Genomic DNA, 6,844 nt, shown 5'->3' with positions numbered 1-6,844 from the left:
AGAAAAAAATCACCCAGTCAGAAAACCAAAACAAACAAAAAAACAATTAAGAAACAGGAAGACAGCTTAAGAGAACTGTGAGACAAACTGGAAACATAATAATATTCACATCATAGGAGTCCCCAAAGAAGAAGAAAATGAGTAAGGATTAGAGAATATATTTGAATAAATAGTGACAGAAAACTTCCCTAACTTAGTGAAGGAAAAGACATTCAAGTTCAAGAAGCACAGAGAGCCCCAAGTAAGAAGAACCCAAACAGGCCCACACTAAGACACTTAGTCATAAAATGCCAAAAATTAAAGACAAAGAGAGAATCATAAAGGCAGCAAGAGATAAGCAACAGGTTACCCATAAAGGAACCCTCATAAAGCTATCAGATGACTTTTCAACAGACATACTACAGGCCAGAAGGGAATGGCATAAAATAATAAAGGTAATGAAAAACAAGGATCTGAATCCAAGGCTACTCTACTCAGCAAAACTATCATTCAAAATAGAAGATGAAATAAAGAGTTTCCCAGGCACAAAAAGGCTAAGGAAATATACTAGCACCAAACCAGCACTGCAAGAAATGTTCAAAGAACTGCCGTAATTAGTAGAAGAAATAGGGAGAAAAATATAACCACAATAAACAAAAATGGTAATAAATAAGTACATATCAATAATAACCTTAAATGTTAGTGGATTGAATGCTCCAATCAAAAGACACAGTGTAGCTGATTTGATAAGAAAGCATGCCTCAAATACATGTTGTTTACAAGAGACCCACCTCACAACAAAAGACTCACATAGGTTAAAAGTTAAGGGATCAAAAAAAGTCTCCCAAGCAAATGGAAAGGAAAAAAAAGCTGGGGTAGCAATACTCATATCCGAAAAAAAAATAGACTCAAAATGAAGGCCATAACAAGAGACAAAGAAGGCCACTACATAATACTGAAAGGATCTATCCAACAGGAAGATATAACCTTGGTAAACATATATGCACCCAATATAGGAGCACCAAAATATATTTAAAAACTTCTGGAGGACTTCAAAGAAGAAATCGACAGCAATACAGTCATAGTAGGGGATTTCAACACCCTGCTGACATCACTGGATAGATCCTATAGACAAAAAATTAACAAGGAAACAGAGATTCTAAATGATGCACTAGGTCAAATGAATTTAGTAGATATCTACAGAGAATTACACCCCAAAACTGAAGAATTCACATTCTTTTCAAGTGCACATGGGATATTCTCAAAGACAGACCACATGTTAGGACACAAACTAAGTCTCTACAAGTTCAGAAAGATTGGATATGAATCAAGCATCTTCTCAGATCACAATGGCATGAAACTAGAAATCAATTACAACAAAAACACGCAAAGATATTTGAACACATGGTGGCTAAATAGCATGTTCTTAAACAATGAATGCGTTACCAAGGAGATCAAGGAAGAAATTAAAACCTTCCTGGAAACCAATGAAAATGAACACCAACAAGACAAAACCTACAGGACACAGCAAAAGCAGCCCTGAGAGGGAAGTTCATAGTACTACAGGCCTACCTCAAGAAACAAGAAAAATTTCTAATTGACTATCTAACCTCACAACTTAAAAAACTAGAAAGCAAACAAAAAGAAAAACCCAGGCCCAGAATTTAGAGACTGCCTCCTCTGGGACCGCATGCATGAATAAAGGAACCTCTTCGCTTCAAAAAAAGAAAAGAAAAACCCAGAGCAAGTAGAAGGAAAGAAATAGTAAAGATCAGAGCTATACACTACATAGAGACTAAAAAACAATTCAAAAGATCAGTGAAACAAAGAGCTGGTTCTTTGAAAAGATAAACAAGATTGATAGACCCTTAGCTAGACTCACCAAGAAACAAAGAGAGAGGACCCAAATAAACAAAATCAGAAACGAAAGAGAAGAAGTAACAACAGATACCACAGAAATACAAAGGATTGTTAATAAATACTATGAACAATTATACGACAACAAATTGGACAATCTAAGTAAAATGGACAAATTTCTAGAAACACATAGTCTCCCAAAACTGAACTGGGAAAGATAGAAAACTTGAACAGACCAATAACAACTAAGGAAATTGAAGATGTAATCAAGAATCTCTCAGCAAACAAAAGCCTGGCCCAGAAGGCTTCATGGGGGAGTTTTACTGAACACTCAAAGAAGAACTAACACCCATTCTCCTCAAACTATTCCAAAAAATTCAAGAAGGAAGACTTGCAAACTCATTTTATGAGGCCAGCATAATTCTAATTCCAAAACCAGATAAAGACACTACAAAGAAAGAAAACTACAGGTCAGTATCCTTGATGAACATAGATGCCAATATCCTTAACAAAATATTAGCAAATTGGATCCAGCAATACATTCAAAAAATTATTCACCATGATCGAGTGGGATTCATCTCAGGGATGTAAGGCTGGTACAATATTCATAAATCAATAAATGTGATACACCACATAAAAAAATGAAAGATAAAATCCATATGATTGCCCTGGCCAGTATGGCTCAGCAGTTAGAGTGTCAGCCTGCGGAACACAGCTTTGGTTCCCGCTAAGGGCACGTACATTGGTTGCGGTTCATCCCCCACCTTGGTTGGGGTCGTGTTGGTGGCAACCAGTCGATGTGTCTCTCTCTGTCTCTTCCTCCCTCTCTCTCTCCCTTTCTATCTGAAGATAAATGCAAAAATGTCCTCAGGTGAGGATTGAAAAAACAACAACAACCATATGATCATATCAACAGATGCTGAAAAAGCATTTGACAAAATCCAGCACCCATTTCTGATAAAAATGCTCAGTAATGTAGGAATAGAGGGATCATATCTTGACATAATAAAGGCCATATATGGAAAACCTACAGCCAACATCATACTCAATGGGCAAAAACTAAAAGCATTTCCCTTAAGCACAGGAACAAGACAGGGATGCCCACTTTCGCCACTCTTATTTAACTTAGTACTGGAAGTCTTACCCACAGCAATTAGATGTGGAGAAAAAATAAAAGGGATCCAAATTGGAAAAGAGGAAGTGAAACTGTCATTATTTGCATGATATTTTACATAGAAAACCCTAAAGATTCCATTAAAAATCTACTAGAGCTAATAAATGAATTTGACAAAGTAGCAAATTTAACATCAAGAAATCGACAGTATTCTTATACATCAAAATTGAACTCACAGAAAGAGAAACTAAAAAAACAATCCCATTTACCAATGCGACAAAAAAATTAATATACCTAGGAATAAACTTAACCAAAGAAGTAAAGGACCTATTTGCAGAAAACTACAGGACATTGAAAAAAGAAATAGAGGAAGACATAAAAAAGTGGAAGCATATACCTTGTTAATGGATTGGAAGAATTAACATCATTAAAATGTTCATACTAGCCCTGGCCAGTTTGGCTCAGCAGTAGAACGTCAGCCCGCAGACCAATGAGTCGCGGGTTTGATTCCAGTCAAGGCCACATACCTCAGTTGCAGTTTGTCCCTGGCCCTGGTCAGGGTCATGCAGAAGGCAACCAGTCAGTGGGTCCCACTCACATCTATGTTTCTCTATCCTTTTCTCTCCCTCCCATTCTATCTGAGGATAAATAGAAAAATATCGTCGGGTAAGGATTAAAAATAACAATAGGCTGAGGTTTCCAGAGCCTTGGCGTTGAAGACCATGTTGCGTCCAAACATCCTGCTCAAGGGTACACCAGGGATTGGAAAACCCATGCTGGGCAAAACACTTGCATCAAGATCAGGACTGAAATACGTTAATATGGGTGATTTAGCTTGAGAAGGACAATTGTATGATGGCTACGATGAAGAGTTTGATTGTCCCATTTTAGATGAAGATAGAGTAGTTCATGAGTTAGAAAGCCAAATGAGTGAAGGTGGAGTTATTGTTGATTACCATGGTTGAGATTTCTTCCCTGAACGTTGGTTTCATATAGTATTTGTGCTGAAAACAGATAACAGTGTATTATTGTACAAAAGACTTGAAACAAGGGGTTATAATGAGAAGAAACTAAAAGATAATATTCAGTGTGAAATTTTTCAAATTCTTTATGAAGAAGCATTAGCATCCTATAGTGAAGAAATAGTGCATCGGCTGCCCAGCAATCAACCAGAAGATCTAGAGGATAATATCAATCAGATAATGAAGTGGATTGAGGAATGGATCAAAGATCATAGCTCTTCACTTATAAGACTGGCCACTTTATGATCACTCTTATTTCTCTGCCCACATCATATAAGTTGTCCAATTATGAGTAACCCTTTTTTGTAGGTGGATAATCTAAAGGTTTATGTTTGGAGTTTTTTTCATGAGAGAGCTAAACAATCTCAAGTATAATGAATATAATGTTATTAAAGATTGAGCCCTGGCCAGTTTGGCTCAGTGGTTGGAGTGTCAGCCTGTGGACCAGAAAGTCTGGGGTTCAGTTCCTGCTGGGGGCACATACCAAAAAAAAAAAAAGATTGAGAATAAAAACTGTCATCATTTAATGCTTCAGTTGCTGGAGAATAAATACATCTGACTGAATATGTGGGAAAAAAATAACAATAACAACAACAACAACAACAACAATAATAAAATGTCCATACTACCCAAAGCAATTTATAGATTCAATGCAATCCCCATTAAAATACCAAAGACATATTTCACAGAACTAGAACAAATACGTCAAAAGTTTACATGGAACCAAAAAAGACCCTGAATAGCCACAGCAATCTTGAAAAAGAAGAACAATGTAGGAGGGATCACAATACTGGATATCAGGTTATATTACAAAGCCATTGTAATCAAAACAGTGTGGTACTGACACAAGAACAGGCATATAGATCAATGGAACAGAACAGAGAACCCAGAAATGGACCCAAGATATTATGCTCAACTAATATTTGACAAAGGTGGCAAAAGCATACAATGGAGTAAAGAGTCTCTTTAATAAATGGTGTTGGGAAAATTGGACAGCTACATGCAAAAGAATGAAACTAGACAATCAATTTACACCATACACAAAAATAAACTCAAAATGGATAAAAGACTTAAATGTGACTCTTGAATCCATAAAAATCCTAGAAGAAAATGTAGACAACAAAATTTCAGATATCACATGCAGCAGAATTTTCACTGATACAATGCCTATGGTAAAAGAAACAAAGGAAAAAATCAATACATGGGACTACATCAAACTAAAAAGCTTCTGCACTGCAAAAGAAACAACCACCAAAAAGGAAAGAGAACCCACTATATGGGAGAGCATAATTGCCAACAATACATCAGATAAGGGGTTAATTTCCAGAATATATAGAGTACTCATACAACTCAACAAAAGGAAGACAAAGAACTAAATTAAAAAATGGGCAGAGGACCTAAATAGACACCTCTCCAAAAAGGACATACAAATGGCCAAGAGATATATGAAAATGTGCTCAACCAATCATCAGAGAGATGTAAATTAAAACGACTATAGGGTATCACCACACACCTGCCAGAATGGTTGCCATCAACAAATCATCCAACAACAAGTGCTGGCGAGGGTGTGGAGAAAAGGGGACTCTAGTACACTGTTAGTGGGAAAGCAGACTGGTGCTGCCACTATGGAAAACAATATGGTGTTTCCTCAAAAAATTAAAAATTGAACTGCCATTTGACCCAGTGATCCCACTTCTAGGAATATATCCTAAGAAGCCTGAAACACCAATCAGAAAGAATATATATACCCCTATGTTCATAGCAGCACTATTTACAATCGCTAAGATCTGGAAACAGCCCAAGTGTCTATAAATAGATGAGTGGATTAATAAAGCTGTGGTACATATACACAATGAAACACTATGCAGCTGTAAGAAAGAGAGATCTCTTATCCTGTGAGACTACATGGAAGGACCTGGAAAGCATTTTGCTAAGTGAAATAAGCCAGTCAAAGAAAGACAAATACCACATGATCTCACTTACTTGTGGAACAAAATAAGCTGATGAACAAGATAGACCCAGAGACATAAAAAGGAGTCCAGTTCAGACTGACAAACCTCAGAGGAGAGGGCAGGGGGATGGATAAGATAAACCAAAGAACTTACATTCATGTATGGGTAACCAATGGACATAGACAACAATGCCAGGGTAGGCGTGGGAGATCAGGAAAAGGGTGTCTGCGGGGGGGGGGGGGGGGCATCTGTCACAAAAATAAATTAATAAAAATTGCCAAAAAAGAAAATGGTTTCCATGCACATATGCCATTGAACCCTCACCATAGTGCTGGGAGGGAGGTGTCACCTCTACTTTGTCTTTGCTCAGAGGTATTAAGTGACTTTCTCATTGTTACACCATTGCATGGTCTGTGGTGAACTTAATATTCCAGCAGGCCTTCTAATTCAGAGGGCAGGGTCTTCTCACTAACTTTTAAAATCACTGATTTTAAAAATCTCACTAACTTTTAACTTTCTAAAAACCATTGCTGTTGGTGAATCAGGATATATTGATGTAATCAATTTGCACAGCAGTACTGCCCTTAGATAAGACAAAATATTTAAAAATTACTTTCATTACCTTGCTGAAGGTTGAACAGATATGTTTGAATTTTACCTTCCCTTGTTCTGCCTCTGAACCTTATAATATCTCTAACCACAGAAATTTTCAAAACCAGGAAGTGTAATGATCTAATATTTTGACCACATAAAAATGTTTCCAATCTAATTGACAGCATCCAAACCAGCTGAGTCCCTGGAAGATAGTTGAACTTCCGCTCTCTAGGGATCTGTTGTACAACAATCTAGATATACTTAAATACACTACTGAAATATATGTTTAAAAATGATTAAGATGAGCCCTGCCCGGTTTGGCTCAG

At 36.9% G+C, this 6,844-nt stretch overlaps 1 pseudogene; it reads left to right on the top strand.

Moving 5' to 3' along the window:
- Window positions 1-3,672: 3,672 nt before the first annotated feature.
- LOC118622389 lies at window positions 3,673-4,218 on the top strand (annotated as a pseudogene).
- Window positions 4,219-6,844: the final 2,626 nt, after the last annotated feature.

Source organism: Molossus molossus, unplaced genomic scaffold (genome assembly GCF_014108415.1).
Source record: "Molossus molossus isolate mMolMol1 unplaced genomic scaffold, mMolMol1.p scaffold_m16_p_9, whole genome shotgun sequence".
Taxonomy (NCBI): domain Eukaryota; kingdom Metazoa; phylum Chordata; class Mammalia; order Chiroptera; family Molossidae; genus Molossus; species Molossus molossus.
The sequence above is the reverse complement of the archived record's forward strand: the minus strand, read 5'-3'. Positions and strand labels throughout refer to the sequence as shown.